Consider the following 18,621-nt stretch of genomic DNA (forward strand, 5'->3'; position numbering starts at 1 on the left):
GGTGTTTTGTGACCACCTAGAGTGGTGGGATAGGTAGGTTGGGAGGGAGAAACAAGAGGGAGGGGATATGGGCATATATGTATACGTATAGCTGATTCACTCTGTTATACAGCAGAAACTAACACAACAATGTAAAGCAATTATACTCCAATAAAGATGTTAAAAACAAATTACGTAAGTTATAGGTGTATCACATAGTGATTCACAATTTTTAAAGGTTATACTCCTTTTATAGTTATTTTAAAATATTGGCTGTATTCCCTGTGCTGTACATTATATCCTTGTAGCTTATTTTATACCTAATACTTTGTACCTCTTAATCCCCTACCCCTACCTTGCCCCTCCCCTCTTCCCTCTCCCCTCTGGTAACCACTAGTTTGTTCTCTGTATCTATGAGTCTGCTTCTCTTTTGTTATATTCACTAATTTGTTGTATTTTTTTAGATTCCACATATAAGTGATATCATACAGCATTTGTCTTTCTCTGTCTGACTTATTTCACTTAGTATAATGCCCTCCAAGTCCATCCAGGTTGCTGAAAATGATAAAATTTCATTCTTTTTTCTGGCTGAATGGTATTCCATTGTATGTATATGTATGCATCGGAAAAACCCGAACAAACTTTTTGGCCAACCCAAGATATATAAATATCTATATAGATATATATACACACACACACACACACACGCATATATATATATATACACACATATATGCATACACAGATACATACCACATCTTCTTGATGGACACTTAGGTTGCTTCCATATCTTGGCAATTGTAAATAATGCTGCTATGAACATTGGGCTGCATGTATCTTCATGAAATTTATCTTAAATAAGCCAACTTATATCCTTCATATCAGTGGTAGTAGTGTTTTTGCATTTTGCTATTGTATGGGAATAAATGCATAAAGAAATCTTTTCCCACAAGATAAACTGCATTCCCCATCTACACTGCTATGTACTTTTTTCAATCTGGTATCCTGAATGGATACATTAATGCTCTCCCATGTGAAATTTAAAATATACTTGTTACTAATGTTATTTTCAGTAGAAATACTTGTATTATGAACACAAAGTTAACAAAAGAAGTGACTCACATAAGAAGCCCCCTAAAATAACCAGGGTTGTCACATTTAGCTGCAAAACCTGTCATATCCACAACTGTATCAGCAATGCCAAATGTGGTGCCTGGTACACAGTAGTCATTAACACCTGAACAATATCAGGTTAAAGGTCTTGACCATGTCCTGTGGCCAGTAAGTTGGCAGAGTGAGGATGCTCCCAAACCTAGGACTCACTCACTACAAGTTCAGTGTTCCTTTTATATCACACTGCCTCCCGCTGGCCTCTTAAGCTCCAATATATACAATGCTTTTCATTCATTCTCACCAATGACAGGCTATTGGGTCTTCACTGTTTAGCTTAGAGACCCTCCCTGAGTCAAGGTGTCAGGCTTTCCACACATGGCTCATGAGACTGGCTGGGTTAAGGACTGTGTTAAGCCATTGGTGTGTTCTGTTATCTGAAGAACTAGCCTTTAAAGGAGCGAAGAAACTCTTCACGGTGTTAGATCAAGTCAGGGAGAAATCCACAGCCCTTCCTGTGACTTGACACTTGGTCTTATCTGTTGAGATTAATAAAATTATTCTTGCCACATAGTAGAAAAAGGCACTAAATATAATTCATGCAAAAGCAGGCACACAGAGATAACTGTGATGGCTACTCTGTAAATTAATTCAACTTAAGAGACCAACTCTAATGCAAGGAAAGGAAAAGGAACATTATGAAGAGACAGTTAATCAAACTGTGCATCTCTGACTGCTACTTACAAGATGAAACCTAGGTAAGGGTAACTAGAAATAGGCAAAATCCTAGCTTGGGTTAGTGAGAAAACTGAAAATCAGAAACTTGAGGCTGAAACAGATAGCTGTCAGAGAACAGATCCTGGTATGGGGCAAACTGGGGCCTTCTCCAGCAGCCCACGCTTTAGAAACCTGGTGACCAGTGCTGATTTGACCCAGACAAGAAAAAGGTGAGAGCAGAGGAGGATGCTCCACCGTGGGCAAAATTCTCCAAAGGCTCATAGACTCAGGCCACTGAGCACCCCCTCCACCCCTCCTGAAGGCAAAGGGCCGAAATACCCTCCCTCTCCCACAGCCTTCAAGGCTGCGGCCTTCGATCCTCTTAATCTGATTTTCCTGGTGCAGAAAGGCAACAGTGCGAGCTCCTGAAGGACTGTCCCCAGGCAGGGTCCCAGATGGCCTGGCAAGGGCAAACAGGAACAGCCTTTCCGCCCGCACCCCTCCACTGTCACCCATGACAGCCATTACCACCTGTAATTCTCTGCCCTCCTCATCCCACCCTCCTTGACTCCTGGCATGTATGAGGAATTGTGGGGCAATTTACCCATGATTAGTGTTAAGCTGGGCTGTGAAACCCTGTGCCATTTCAGGGGATCGTGTGTGGTTCTCACACCTCTCTTGGCTCTGTTGCCTTCATTGTCTGGCTCTTCCCCACCGGATGGGGACGATAATGGCCACTTTAAATGTCAAGTTACTGTAAGAGGATGGATGAGAAGAAAAGTAAGGCAAGGAACCAGTAGCCCATTTCAGAAAAAGGTTTCCCTGACCCCAGCCTTCTGAGTCTCTCTCTTTCCCTCATGAATATTTACGTATGACTCCTTCCCTTGGTACTCTCTGGGGGACGGCAGCCGAGAAGCTCAGGACTGTGGCAAGCAGAAACGGGAGAACTGACAGGCATGTGATCAGAAAGCAGGCCACAGCTATTAAACCCAGGTTCTTTGGATGTAGACCTCTGACCAAAATCTAGATGGGGTGGGAGAAAACCCTAGCCTCAGATGTTACTATAATGCCCACATCACCTTTTGGAAACCACCTACCCAACTGTTTCATACACTGACAGAAATAAACATACAGAATGCCGCTGGGAGCTCTGAGTCCTGCTCCTCTGCAAATCATTCAAGTGCATACACATGATAGCTATTATACAGCCAGGATCCCCCAGGGAGATGATTTCTATTCCAACCCCTCTCATAACTTGATGAGTCAGCTGAGGTCAGCTGGTTGGAGCAGTGTGCTCAGGGAAGCTGCTTTGGCAGACCTGGCAATTTGCAGAGTAGAGTCCTGCTTCCCTGATTGCATCCTGTCTTCTCAAGAGTCTGTTTTGCAATGTGTGCTGGACCTGAGGGAGCCTAACAGACGGCTCTTGAAGCCAGAACCCACTACTGGAGAAAAAAAGTCAGGGATAAAGTGGGACCTGGCCCTACCTGAGGAATCAGGGTCGCTGTTAGGCTGGGGTAGTGAGATCACTCTTCATCCTGCTCTGCTCACATCAGGCTGTCTGGCATCAAGTTCTTTTCTCTGCTACTAACTGTTCCCCTTTCCTTTCAGGTTCAGCTTCTAATACACAACAGTTAAAAATGAAATAATACAGCAAGTTAATAACTACATCCAATCAGAGTCAGTAAGGTTCTAAGAGAGGAAGAGCTCTGTGATAGGAGACATCTCCTCCTGTCCTAGGTCTAAAACTGTAGCAGGAAACCAAGAATGAAGACATATACCTTCTGTGTATTCGGTTCCTAATAAAAAGTTCCTAAGAGTCAATGTTTCCCAAGTAGAGCTATGTAGTATAATCTTTCTTAAATACCATTCAGTTCAGAATTCACCAAGATCTTTATTCAGTTTCCCTTTTTTTGCTCTGTGTGTGTTAACCTGTGAATATCCCCAGTCTCACCCCCACCTCCCCAACCCCAGGTTTCAAGCCTGCCTTGATTCCTGACTTTTTGTTACACTGATTCAGAAAATGGGTCAAATACCTGGAGGTGCTCAGCCAGGCCATGGGTTTTTGAGGAGAGTTCTTTGGTTGGGGGTTGGCAGGGAGACAGGAAGAGAAAATTGGTGGAGTGGCTGCCGTGAGTGTTGGATATGGTGAGCAACAGAAATGGCGAGACAGGATTTTAACAAGTTTTGTTATAAGTGAAAAATACAGCCTCCTACCTTGGGCATATTCTTAAGGGTGTGAGTAAAGATTTTTGTTGCTTTCAGTCATATTTTTCTGCTGGGTATCTGTTTCTCTGAACATGTCACTACATAGAATCAGGACCAAATAGAACCCCAGTTATATTAAGGTTCCACCTTTTTTTTTTTTGCTAATATAATTAATACTAATAGTGAACATTTATAGAGCACTTACCATGTGTTATTCATTAAGTATTAATCGCCTACCTACTATGTTCTCAACACTAGTCTAGGCACTGGGAAAACAACAAGAACAGGCCCTGAAAGGTCCCTGTCTTCATGAAGTGATTTCCTAATGGAAGTAAAGAGATGAACAAGTAAATAGACAGATTCTCTTTATGTGGCTACTTCAGACTGGACAATTAAAGACTGCCTCTCTGAGGATGTTAAGCTGGGATCTGACGGTGTGAGGAAGCCGGTCACATGAAGATCAATGGGCGAGCACCTCAGGAAGCAGAAATAGCTTGTACACAAGGGCCAGTGTCAGCAGGTACTTGGAGTGTTAAAAGAGGCAGAAGGTCAGTGTGGCTGAGTCAAAGGAGTGAGACTGTACAAACTGACACCCGAGCCGGAGGTAGGGAGCAGAGGGCACAGGGCTACACAGGTTTGGGTGAGGAGCAGTGTGGCAAGATTAAGAAGTCACTGGAGGACTTTAAGCAAGGAAGTGATGAGACAGAATGTTCATTTTTAAAAGATCTTATTGGTTTTTATATAGAAAATAGCTTTTGGGGGGACAGGGTGAAAGCAGGAGGGCCAGGTAGGAGGCTATTACAGGGACTCACGTGACAGTGTAGCCTTAATAATGTCAGATGCCATGCTTTCCATGCACATAGTTCATTAAATCTTCACACAGTCCCCCAGAGAGGTATATGAAATCACACAAGAACTAGAGCTTGGCCTAAGGACAGTGCTGGACAAACCCAGAAACACAAGTAGTGTGGGATGCTGGGCTGAGTGACTTGCAAAAGCAGGTCTTCAAGGTCAACAGAGATTTGAAGTAACAGCCAGGTGAACAGTGACAGCAAGGTGTAGTCAACTGATAAGATCCCCCCGGGAGAAGCTCCATCAGTTTTTCTACACAGGAAAGCATTCAAAGGTGGCAGTCCAAGGCAACCTTGCTCTAATTAGGGTTCCTGGCCCCAGGGTCCAAGGCTAAAATATTTTTAACCTTGTCTCCATGGCAGTGTTCAAACTCTTTGGAATGAGCTCTAGGGCTCAGGGACTTCCAGGACCTCAGTGTGCAAACCAGGCCTTGTTTGGTTCTTGATGGCAGAACAGAGTACCCAGTGGAAGCCCTTTTCTCAAGTACCTTCCTGAAATTTAACAACATTTTAGTAAAATCTATACTTAAAGGCCATGGCACAGCTTTTAGTTACCTGCCCCTTTCACTGCTTCAGTTTTCACAAAATCTCAGCTTCCTGCTGAGGCTGGTGTTTCAGTGTTAAATGAATAACACCAAGTAAATGGGAACAAAAGTTAATTACTGAGGTAGCCCAAGTCTAGTATGTTAATTAGATATTGAGAAAAGTTATCAGGTTCCTCAAGTCACAAAGTTGGGAGTACCTATTAGTTTGTTTGCTTGTTTCTTCTCTTTCTTTCTCACTCTTCCTCCCTCTCTCCCCCCCCCTCCATCTCTCTCTCTCTCTCCCCAGCCTCCTCTTTTCTCTCCTCTTGCCCTCCTTAAGCCAACAGTAAGTAAATGTCAATCATGCTAGAAAAAGGTATCTTTCAATCTAGGATTCCAGATATGCCTGTTTAAATGGATGTGGAGAAATGAAGGGACAGGGGTTGGATAATTTCAGAGACCTACCCCAAAAGCTGATTTTGTCCATAGTTAAGAAAGCTATGCTAAAATATAATATAGGTTTAAAAAATTCTAGCAAATGGCATCTGCTAACCTTCAAAGCACTCCAACTACTATTTTTTCCCTCCTGCAATAAGCAGAAGTTGGAAATGAGGTAGCAGAAGAGAACACAGGGCTGGCAGACCAAAGATCAGGGCTGTAACTCTGACAATTACTTGTGAGAACTTGAGGAAATGTCTTCAGCCCTCCAGACCTTTGTTTCCTGGTTTATGTAACAAGGGAGCCAGGCCAGGGTACTCCCTAAATTTAATTCCAGCCTCAAAAGGATCTGAGCATTCTTTCCAAGTCAAAGAACATCTGAATGAAGATTAGAGATGACAGATGACTTAATATGTCATATATGGAGTTACTCCTGTTTAAGCCTTAGGTTTCTAACTGTTGGGCTGTACTCTGCAGGCCAGCAAGCCCTGCACTCGCCCAGCATCAAGACAGAAGAAAGAGCCCAGAGTCAGTAACAGAGACACCAGTGGTTTAATGGATGGGGGAGCTTACATGTCTGAAGCAGGGTCCTGGAGCAACACCCCACTGTGTGTAGCAGACAGCGGTGGGCAGGACAAGGCAGCAGTCTTTGCTCCCGGGGAGAGAGGGAAGTTATCAGTTATAGCGGGAACTGACGTCAGGTTGGCTCATTGGTTACCAAGGAAACCAGGAGCACATCCTTTACTGCCCCTTTGATAAGCTATTGTGGTGGAGATGTTCTGATCTAAAGATTAGAACAGTCACTAGCTGGGGCCGGGGCAAGTATGTAGGCATTTACTGATTGGGCTCTATGATTAAGAGGGAAGGTCAGTCAGGTGAGTAGGGTGTAGGTGAAGCAGGGACTGGTCAAGCAGGGGATGCACAGAGAGCAAGAGAACAACCATTTTGGGTGGCCTGATCATACACTAACAGAAGTCCCTGCACAACATCATAAAGCCAGGTGGGGGGTGGCAGGGGGAATGAGGGGATACTTATATTACTACCTAACTTAAAGCTGCTCCATTCTTTTTTTGGTCCCAGGGTCCACACCCACTGCAAGGTGGTCAGTACCTACACCCTCTTGCCCTTCAAGTGCAAGGGATTTGGATAATGGAAGTGAAAAGATACTAAACCACTGAGCAAAATGCATTCTCACTTGCTAAGACTGCAAAAACCACCTAGAATGAAAATGCAGTCTTGTTTTACACCCAAGTCCAACTCTTCAGGCATGGCTATGGTTTGAGAACTGGAACCACATACATATTCTTGTGATCTCACACCCAGACCCACTAACCAAGCAAACACAGTTGTTTCCTCTTAGGATTCCACTGAATGATGTCAGTTCCTCTTCTCCCACCAGCTCCACTTTCCAGAATCTGCTCCTCCATCATGGAGTGCTGGCAACTCCTGACCCCAGCCAGCAAACACTGATTTCCCTGCGTGTTAGGCCTTCATGAGCCTGAGGACTTTAACCCGAAGCTGAGTGATGCACCTGAAGTGAAGTAGGCCCTAAGGCATGTCCACCTGCCCTGGAGGATGCCTTCTGCCAGACAAAACAGAGAGAGACCTCACCTAGACTGAGAGATAATTCAGAAAAAGGGAAAAGTGGAGGCAGAATGAAAGGGTACAGAGTGGAGTTAAAGGAAAGAGACCTTACAGCCATACTGCCTGGGTCTGAATCCCAGCTCTGCCAGTGGTAGCGGCATGACATTGGGTAATTCATTTAACCTCTCCATGATTCAGTTTCCTCATCTGTAAAATGGAGATAACAACAGTACCCACTCATAGAGTTGTGAGAATTCAGTTAACAAGAACATGTGAAACAGTGCCTGGCCCAGAGTCAGAGCTATGTAAGTGTTAATCATCATCACATCATCAACACTGCAGTTTCTTAAAGCTGAATATAAACTTGTGGTTCTACTCTTGGAAAGAATTATACCAGAAATATGCCAAGTAAGGTAAAAGAGCCCTCAAAGATTAAGTAGTTGGAGGGGTGGATCCCCTTGAGCAGATGGTGGCAAATAGAATAGCCATTTAGAGCATGGATAAATGCAGCCAAGGAGAACTGAGAGAACTGCATAGGTGTATAAATGCTTTAAAATATCTAAATTCCAGGAAAATGGGCCATGCGTATTTACCTAACTTAATTAAGAAAACTAGAATAAAAACTAATTTACAGGTAGAGACCACAAAATAACCGGAGTGATGGATCCTACTCATCATTGTCAACTGGTATGATAATCACTGACACGTGGAGGGCCTCACCACTGGCTTACATAGGAGACAACCATGGACAGACTATCAGAAACAGTGGGATGTCACAAGTGAAGATCTGGGGAGAAGATGAATGCAATCTGGGGAGAAATAAATTTTTTCCTTTGTGTATGGCAAGCCTGCATTTTTGCTGTCCTCTTCCAAGTGATTCATCACGTGCTCCGACAGATACAGCATGACTGTCACACTCTCCCTGTAGGGGAAAGGCTGATGGTGTTTACAGCCTGGTAATCATATCTATTGGCTGAGCTCTACCTGCTGTGCTACCCAACTTTTCGCACACCTTGATTAGCAGCTGGTTGACATTAGCCATCTGTGGGAAAGGTCAAAAGGTGAGAGTAACAAGGGACACTAGCTCTGTGATAGCATCTCTCATGACTGCCTATTTACTGAACTAATTCTCCTGCCCCGCATTCTTGAGACACTCGGTTTTCTCAGCCCTGCTGGAAGAGGGACGTGGTCTCTCCCCTTTCCTTCCAGGAAATGCTGCACACACTTGGGGGTGGCTTATCAAAGTATCAACAACTGCTCTTCATGCATGATTGAATTATGGACAATTTTTCTCCTATTAACTCTTCGGCATTTTTTTTTGATTATCTATGAAAAATGTGTCACTTTTGTGCTGTTAAGAAAAAGAACTAAAAAGTTTGCTTCCTTAGGCCAACTTATTTCACATCTAACCAAGCTCTAAGATATATGAGGCACAAGAGACAGCAATGTGGAAAGCAGAATTGCCTCTGCTTTTTGTGTTTGTTTTAATCTATAAATAAAGGGAGTTGATAAGACTCACAGGATCGTTAGAAGGATTAAAGGAGATAACCCATTTGAAAGTGACTGCTCCAGTACCTGGCATATGGCACGTAGAATCTGCTCCCCAAAATGGGTTAATTTGTTCAGTCTAAGAAGACTAAGCGCTCAAAAGGCCCACGTCACTACCTCTGGTGCTGGCACCAAGCAGTCTTTCCACACACTCATGCTGCCCGGGGATGGGGTAATCGTTCATCCAAGACCAAAGAGGGGTTCATTCACACGACTAACCTGCACCCTCATTCTAGTTGATGGTTCAGATCCTCAGGACTAGCGACGACTAGACTGGAGGCTTGCTATATTCTTTCATGCAGAAAAAGGTTTAATATAAAGTGGTGCTGTCTTAGGCACCATCCAAGAGGATTTGTCTTTCTCAAGTTTTAAAAGTACTCTTATTCAAAATGCCATTCATTGCATGGCTCTCAAGCACAGGCTTATAGCCATATGGTCTAAAATGGGTCCATTTTTTTTTCTCACAAAGTGAGGAAAGTATGTCAAGTAGAGTAAGAACTTGAAACCTGAGCAAGAGTACATGTTGCCTAAAATAAGACCCAGGTATTACTTTGTTGTAATAACTATAGACTAAACATTTTAAAAGAAAGAAATATATACAATAAAGGTAACTTGTCTTTTGTTATTTTTCAATTACTCTTCCCAATATTGTTATGCTCAAATAGAAATTCTGTCCTGACCAATAACTTCCCTTCAATAAAACTAATCATTCTATTTTGAAAAACAGAAGTAGACAGAAAAGCCCAGTTCTAGTATGCTATGTAGCTACTTTAAATACCTGATAGGAAAGATGAAAAAAAAGACATGACTGGTTTGAGACCAACATGTTTGAAAAAGTGGAGTTAGCAAAGATATAAACAACTCCAATATGCAGCAGACAATACCAGTATAACATACCTAGGACCTGAATATACAGGTACTCAAGTAATATGAAGGATGAGTGATACACAGTCTAGTCAGAGTGTGCTAGGAGATTATGCTACAGTAACAACCCCGAATCTTACTACTTTAACATGATAGGAATGTATTTCTTGCTCATGCTGTATGCTCAATATTAGTTGGCTGGGGGCTCTGCTCATCATGGCCACTCGAGGGAGCGCAGGTTGATTTAAGACCCAACGATGCTTCCATAATCACAGTGGCAGAGCAAGAAGGGAGAAAGCAGTGAATCACACACAAGCTGTTAAAACTTCTACCTGGAAGAAACAGATGTCCACTTGGGCTCATTGGCCAGAGTAAGGCACATGGCCATACCTAACTTCATAGTTGGCAAGGCAGTACAATTCTTTCATATGTCTGAAAGGCACCAGCTGGACACACTTGGTGAACATCACTAATTGCTACCTCAAATGACAACCTTATTAAGAACTTTGCAAAGTTCTTTCACACTCATCTCATTTGTATGAGAGTATTTGTAACCCATACCCTTACAGTGTGGGTTCTATCAGCATTCTTTTTACAAATAAAATAATGAAAGCTCACAGAGATTAAAACTTGCTTAAATCGCATAAATAGTAAATCAAACTCCAAATCTTAATCTTTTAGTTAAAAACTTCTGAGGTACAATATTTGCACCCATAATTTGCAGTGGATTCCAATTTGCTATTTATTTGCACATTATCATTAAACACATTATCTGACATTACTCTTCTCTTCATGTATATTATACATGTACTATATCTCTAAATTGTTTCCTGAGGACACATTGTCATATACTTTGTGTTCTTCACAGAATCTCATCTCATCCCATCTCATCTTATCTCATCTTACCTCATAAAAGGCAGTATATTTCTAAGTTTGTCTTGGTTGACTTATAAAACACCTACAGAATCACCATTTTCTGAACACTGAGGCTGTGCTTTGGGCATCAGAGAAGAAAGATGACAACCAGATAAATTAAATCAACGACTTTATTGTTAGGGAGAACTTAAGCCTGCTCCATTTGGAGATGTCCTCCAGATGCCACTTGCCTTTACAGCTACAGGTTTCATAGGTGTGAAACTTGACCTGCGCATGCTTCCTGTTTTCATCACATCAAATCACACCACCCGCTTCTGACAATGCATCACTCTTAGAACAGCCTCCACAGATTTGCACAGACTTCTGTTTACCTTTGTTTAGATACTGAAAGTCCCTCTCTTTGTGACGTCACTAGGAGTCATCTTGCCATCATAATGTCACTTCTATAGATCCCCATAAGCAGAACTCCTCCTGAAACACTGGAATGAATGCAGTGCTCCTGCATATAGGGCAAGATTGGAAGACTCAAAAACCACGTGCTTGATTAGCACCCAAGTCTGAATAAAAAGCAGAGGTGATAATGGTGGAAGTAGTTCTCCAATAGCTTGTCTAAATTACCTTAATATAACCACAGACTGAACTCCCCCAGGACATGCTACTTAACTTTCCTCAATTTCCTTGTTTGTAAAAGTGGGATAATGGTACTTACTTCATAGGGATGTTGTGGGATTAAGTGAGGTAATGCAAAAAACACTTAGAACAAGCTTAATGCATAGTAGGTACTCACTAAATGTTGGTTATTACTTTCCTTTGAATTTTGCCAAATGCTTCCTCTTGAGCCAGTTGAGCTCAGATATTAACATATAAGGAAATTTTAGGGTTGGAAGGGACTTTGGAATCCATCTGCTCCAGAGGAATTCAAGAGATTTGTCTGGGATCATAGAGTTTATGGTGGAGCCAAGATGAGATCTGGGTCTCCGGACTGTAATTTTATGTTTAGAAGGAATGTCTTGTTTAGAATAGTGTTGGACACAGTAAAGAAACAGTCTACTTGATTCTGCATGAACCAAATTTGATTTACTTGGGTTAGTTTTCATTTCTTCTGAAAAATCCATCTATTTAATAAGTACATAGAATACAACCGACCCCCCTCGCTGTTAAATTCTGTCCTGAGAACAAAAGGAAACAAACCCAAATATTAAATCAAAGCTCTATGCACCCTAGAGGTAGGACTCTACTCTGAAATTAGTTCTATTTTGCTCACCAGTTTAATGATATTGTTAGTTGTCTTTTTAATTAAGCTGCCCTTAACTGCTACACTGCATGAATTTTAAAAGCTAACGGAAATGCTTGCTGTGTTGCAATGTACTTTATAATGAAATAATTTGAATTGGTTCTGTTTTAAAAGGTTTAGATAAGGGCATTTCAGAAAACAACTTAAAAGTGTTTTTCCAGGTAATGAGAGTCTGGAAATTCCTGCAAGTTTCCAGACTCTGATAGTTAAATTCCAATTCCTCCAAAGTAGGCCACTGAATGTCTTTAGTTCTGTGAAATAGAAATCATGACCTTTGTAACCCAGGGGAGATACAGAGGAGCCATGTGACAAAGCCATTACCCAAACAAATGGTGGCAATTTGCAAAACGACTATAAAGGTGGATGTCCTCTGTTCATTTTTTCTTTCCAGAATCAAATCAGTGTTCAACGAAGAGCTGGTGTGCCATCCTAGCTTCTCCTTTGCTCCTATGAAGGTTCACCTGAGATAGCTCTTGGCCAAAATAGATGAAGTGAACAGAAATCAGCATGCTGCTATTACACTGAGAAGCCAAAAAGAGATATTGCCTCCTTCTGGGGAAAGAGCCTGGCTGAAACAGTAACGTGAATTCCCAGCAGACCAACTGTTTACACAAGAATATGCTATTGCTGTTCCTTAGCAACGAATGCCGTTCTTCAAAGGCACAGTGAATGAAGAGCTAAGTACTTTCTTCTGTCTCGTTTCTGAAGTGTGACTTGAATCTCCAATTAAAATGAACCCTCTACTGGCATCTTGGAAGGACTCATTCAACTGACAAAGTTTGCCCATGGAGTTGAGAAGTCAGATACCATTTTGATCAATGGAAGTCTCCAACAACAAAATAAATGCCTTGTCACTCTATTTGTGCAGGTCAATTGTAGATGCACAGTAGCATCTGGTCTATTCTTTTTTTTTTCCCCTTCATGCTTATTTCTTTTTGAATTTCATTTATTTTTTATACAGCAGGTTCTTATTACTTATCTATTTTATACACATTAATGTATATATGTCAATCCCAATCTCCTAATTCATCCCACCACCACATCTGGTCTATTCCTGTTGGCATCTACCCATGTCATTCAACTTCCCATTCTCTTACCCAGCCTGGTGTTCACCCTGCCACTAGCACTAAAAGAGACAACTGATGCGTGAGACAACCAAGATACCATGGAATGGTTAAACAAACAAACTTCTACTTAACATGAGAAGACAACAGAAAATTTAATGACAATCTGCAATTAAAAATATTTAGGAACTGCTATATAGTCGCTCTACTGCTATTTAAACATAAAACACAAAAGAAAGATCTGGCACTCAAATACTTCATTAAATTAGCTCAAACTACAAGACTTGTTTTACTGCAGTACAATGGGTTCTTTGTTACTGTTAATTTATTTCCACTGCTTAAAATCCTGGGCTTAATGCCTATGATCCTCCCCCACCCCAAGTTTCTAGCAGATTCTTCTTGGACTATAAGTGACAAAATCACCTTGCAAAGAATATTTATGCTTCAAAGGTAGATTGTATTTGATTTCCACAGTGGTTTTCCCACTGAATATCTCGAGTGAACTTTGGAAAGTTCCCTCAGTAACCTAGTTCAGATTTATTATTTCTTATTCATTAATTAATCTATTCAATTTATTCAACAAGTATTTATTGAGCATCTTGGTGCCAGGAACTGACCTAGGTGCTAGGGATATGAACAAGATAAACATGTTCCCTGCCCTCAGACTTAGAGTCCCAAGAAGGCAACAGAAAATTAGCAGCCACTTACAACGCAGCATGCCAACTGCTAATGATAGAGGAGGATCAATGCTAAAGGAGCACCTGGAAGGTACACTTATCCAGACATAGAGGGGGTTCAGGACAGACTTCCTGGAAGGAATGTTGATAAAATAGAAGAGGTGAAGAAGCAGTAGAAAAGCATTCTGGGAAGAGGGCGTATGTATCTGGTATACAGGTCAGGAAACATGGCAAGTGAAAGAAAAGGACAGAACTTCACTATTGATACAGTTGGATTGGGATCATGAACTCAAGAGAGGTAAACCGGGGCCAGATTATGAAAGGTTGTGGAAGCTAAGTGAAGGTGATTGATTTTAAGAGTATGGGGGAGGCATTAAAAGAGAGGAAGAGGGGGGACTTCCCTGGCAGTCCAGTGGTTAAGACTTCGCCTTCCAATACAGGGGGTGCGGGTTTGATCCCTGGTTGGGGAGCTAAGATCCCACAAGCCTTGTGGCCAAAAAACCAAAACAGAAGCAATATTGTAACAAATTCAATAAAGACTTTAAAAATGGTCCACATCAAAAAACAACCTTTAAAAAAAATAAAAATAAATAAAATAAAAGAGAGGAAGAGGGGAGTGTTCCTGGACCATGGCCTCCTGCCATCTTGGTACCTGCTGGAGTGATGACGGTCTGTGCCTTTAGACTACCTCTCCTCATACACAATGACACTTGACCCAACACAACTATTTTTTTTTAATTAAAGATTTTTTGGGGAAGGACTTCATTTCTTATTTTATTCTGTTTTTCTTTTTCTTCCAGTTTTATTGAGACATAATTGACATACAGCACTGTATAAGTTTAAGGTGTACAGCATAATGATTTGACTTAATACATCATGAAATGATTACCTCAATAAGTTTAGTGAACATCCATTATCTAATATAGATAAAAATTAAACAGAAAAAAATTTTCCTTGTGATGGGAACTCTCAGATTTACTCACTTAACAACTTTCATACATAACATACAACAGTTAATTATATTTGTCATGTTGTACATTACATCCCTAGTACCACCCCACTTTAGAAACTATTACAGACATTTCATAACCACTGAATGACTTTTTCTTTGGTATAAAATAACACCTTCATTAGAATAGAAAAGCTATCAATTGATCATGTTCTTGATCTAGAAGGGACTCTAAAGATCATACATTCTAACCCTTCTCACTTTTCAGGTAGAGAAACCAAGGTGAAGAAAAGTGAACTGTCTCATCTGAGCGTCTGGAGGTGCTGAAGGGTGAGCAAGGCCCAAAACCCAAGTTCCTATTGGACATCCCTCTCCACAGCAGTATCAGACAGTGAAGTCTATCAGGCTGATTTAGGCATTTTTATTATTATATAAGCTGGGTTAAATGAATTTTTTAACCCTATAGTACATTTGAAAGCTGAGGAGCTCTCTTGACTGTTTTTCATTAGGAATGAGATATAAGAAATACTATGATGCAGCCCTGTTAATAATGTAGATTCATATTTTGAATGCATAGAAGACCTTTAAATGAAACCTCAGGACTTTGTCCAGTGTTAGGATCATCTAATTAGAAGCACAATCATATGATACCAGCAGTGTCTTCATGGAAGATAATTTTTTTAAAAAAACTGATGCCCTTAGAAACAAAAGGACAATACCACCATCTCAGCAAAACCAGGCGCTCTGGCTCCAAAGTTATCCTATGCATTTCTCAACCGCCCCAAGAAAAACAGCTATTATTACAGACTTCATTTACTGCTTTTAAAGATTCCCTGAAAACGAAAGCACTAGCCATAAACTTTTTAGGCAATGTACACCCCACAAGCATAATTTTAGCACATGAGGTTGAGTTTTATAACCTGGGGAAACATTTGGCTAGGAATTCAAATAGGCCATGTCATGGCTTCTGCTCATTTTAAAAGACCATGAGTATTTTTAAAATTAGGAAAACATAGGCAAATGTTAGATTCTGCACTTTTTTCTAGAGTGAAATTACATATAAACTGTGGCCCGCATCCTTCCAAGACCTAGTCCTTGAGGACTCTGTTCTGCAGTTTACTATATGAGCATAGTTGGGAAAACTGTGCCCTGTTTGCTTAAAAATCACCTACCAAAGACCTAACTCATCCTCAGAGGAAAGCATGGTTGAGAAATACCTTAAAACAAAACCCAAAAAACAACCACCAACTGACAAACCAGCATGCACTGGATATTTACTGGGTATATTTCAATAATTTTCCATTTTTCTCAATCAGTTTCTGTTCATTTGTTTATCTATTCATTAAAGAATATATTTTAGGGCTTCCCTGGTGGTGCAGTGGTTGACAGTCCGCCTGCTGATGCAGGGGACATGGGTTTGTGCCCCGGTCCGGCAAGATCCCACATGCCGCAGAGTGGTTAGGCCCGTAAGCCATGGACACTGAGCCTGTGCGTCCGGAGCCTGTGCTCCGCAACAGGAGAGGCCACAGCAGTGAGAGGTCCGTGTACCGAAAAAAAAAAAAAGAATATATTTTAAGAGAATTATATGTGGAACCAAGGAAGTTACAAAAGTTAATTTTTGTAGTGTTTATATAAAAACTGGGGCAACATATGTATTTGAAAGAACAGAATTCCTAATTAAGATATAAGTAAGTGAATTGTGGCCCTGTGGAGTTTGTAAATGCAGGTGCTGGAGAAATGCAAAGCAAGAAAAATACAGGAGAAAACTTTAAAAACTTTTAATTTTGAAATAATTTTAGATTTACAGAAGAGTTGCAAAGATAGTACTGAGTTCCTGTATACCATTCACCCAACTTCCCCTAATGCTAACATCTTATACAACCACTGTATAATTATAAACTAAGCAAAAAACATTGGAACAATATTACTGACTAAACAACAACTTCACTTGAATTTCCCTGTTTTTTTTTCACTAATGTCCTTGAAGGAGTTCCAAATATGGCACTCCAAACTATGCCACTTTGGCATCTTGATTATTATGAACTAAAGGCACTTGAGAAAGAGCAGATGCAGGAAGGGCTCTCTGACCTCTCCTTTTCTACCTAAAAACAGGCCATAAAATTTCTTAGAAAGGTGCCCCTCTGTACCAGGAAGAAAAGAACATCCTTATCCCTAGAGACTGGGAATCAGTGTTGAAATGGACCTGTAGAAATAAACTTACTAAAATAACTTTTATCTTCCACTGGTTTCCCTCCCACCCCATTTATGTCCTATTGCCTTCCCCATAATTTACTGCCCCCAAGCCCAAACCCCTTTGATTTGTCATTTCTTCACAAATCTACCATTTCTTTGTCTAAAAGGTACAAAAGCTTCCTGCTCTGGTCACTTCTTCGAGGTCTTCAGTCTCTTGTGAAGGCCCCCACGTATAGGCAAAAATTTAGTAAAAGGTGTATGCTTTTCTTCTGTTAATAATCTTAGGTCAGCCGGAGATCCTAAGAGGGTAAAGGAGAATTTTTCCTCTCCTGTATCCTCTTTCTGTTCCTGGCTCCAACTCAGGATCCCACATTGCATTTAGCCTCCTTAGCCTCCTTCAATCCACTGCAGTTTCTCAGTCTTTCCTTGCCTTCACTCTTTCATGACCTTGATACTTTTGAAGAGTACTGGGCAGGTATTTTGTAGAATGCACCTTGATTTGGGGCTGTGAATTGTGGGGAAGAATACCACAGAGGTGAAGTATTCTTTTCATCATATCAGGGTGTACATGATGTCAATGTGATTTAGTCCTGGTGGTATTTACCTTGATCACCTGGTTAAGGTGGTGTCTGCCAGGTTTCTCCACTGGAAAATTACTAATGTTCCCTTTCCATTCTCTACTCATAAGACATGAGTCACTAAGCCCAGCTCACTCCAGGGGAGAGGAATCAAGCTTCACTTATTGGAGGAAGAAGTCTCAAAGAATTTGTCAACATATGTTAAAACTACCACAGTAATAACTATTTTGGGAGAGATACTCTGAATCTATGCAAATATACCATTTCTCAAAGTTTTACCCTAAATTTAGTATCCATTGATGGATCTTGCCTATAGCAATTTACTGTGGTATTCTAATGATGATTTTCTATTTCTCTATATATTTTCTAAATTTAATAATTAGACTTCTTTTGGAAAGAATATCCCCTCTCCCCATTTATTTATATTAGTATGGTATCATTGATATTTATTTTTGAGAATTTCCTTTCTTTCTGGCATTACAAGATGCTCTAGGTTCATCTGGTATTTTCCTCTATAAGCCTTAGTTTCAGCCGTTTCCTCAAGGAGCACTGGTTCATTTTACTAGAAAATGGTACTTAAAAACCAAGATTTGGGCATTAAGTATGTTCATCGCTACAGAGGTATTACTGTCCCTAGGCCCTCTCAGAGAACAGAGCTAGAAAATATATGTATGTATATTAACCTATGTCTATATGGATAACTCAATTACCATACGTACATTAAAATAAACATGAGTTCATATTGTTATATCCAACTTTAATCCAACAACAATGGATTCATTCAAGCATTCACAGCAGGAAAGTTTCTAATCAGGGAAAGGTTTTAATCAAAGAAAGATTTCTCAAAACAGGTGAGTCTCAGGCCAGGCTGAGAAGTAAAAACAATGAAATGGTCATTAATTGAGTTTCTTTGAATAAAATCTTCTCAGCAGGTGGTAGTAGATCATATTGAGTACATTTTATAGATCAGAAAAGTGAGGCTCCAGAGAGGTCAAGCTACTTGGCCAGTATCTAACATACTGGTAAGAGGTAAGCCTTCCCCTCCCTGTGGGATGTGCATAACTTCAAGTATATCAGAGCAGAAGAGACAGAGGCCAGGGAAATACAGTGAGTGAAGACAGAGAGGAGCATGCACTGGGCTGGCAGGGCACCAGCCTGTTTGAGACAGAG

The 18,621-nt window shown here is 40.9% G+C and overlaps 1 protein-coding gene across 4 annotated transcripts in view; it reads right to left on the reverse strand.

Annotated features, from left to right (window-relative positions):
• Window positions 1–18,621, reverse strand: part of TMEM108 (transmembrane protein 108) — a 373,675-nt gene that overhangs the window by 218,827 nt on the left and 136,227 nt on the right. The window contains exon 1 of one of the 4 annotated variants that reach the window (XM_067737785.1): window positions 6,398–6,462. The exons of the other annotated variants lie outside the window; for them this stretch is intronic. The gene's annotated coding sequence lies outside the window, so the exon portion shown is untranslated. Of the gene's footprint in view, window positions 1–6,397; window positions 6,463–18,621 lie in introns of those variants that run through there. 4 annotated transcript variants of the gene reach the window in all.

This window comes from Pseudorca crassidens, chromosome 5 (genome assembly GCF_039906515.1).
Source record: "Pseudorca crassidens isolate mPseCra1 chromosome 5, mPseCra1.hap1, whole genome shotgun sequence".
NCBI lineage: Eukaryota > Metazoa > Chordata > Mammalia > Artiodactyla > Delphinidae > Pseudorca > Pseudorca crassidens.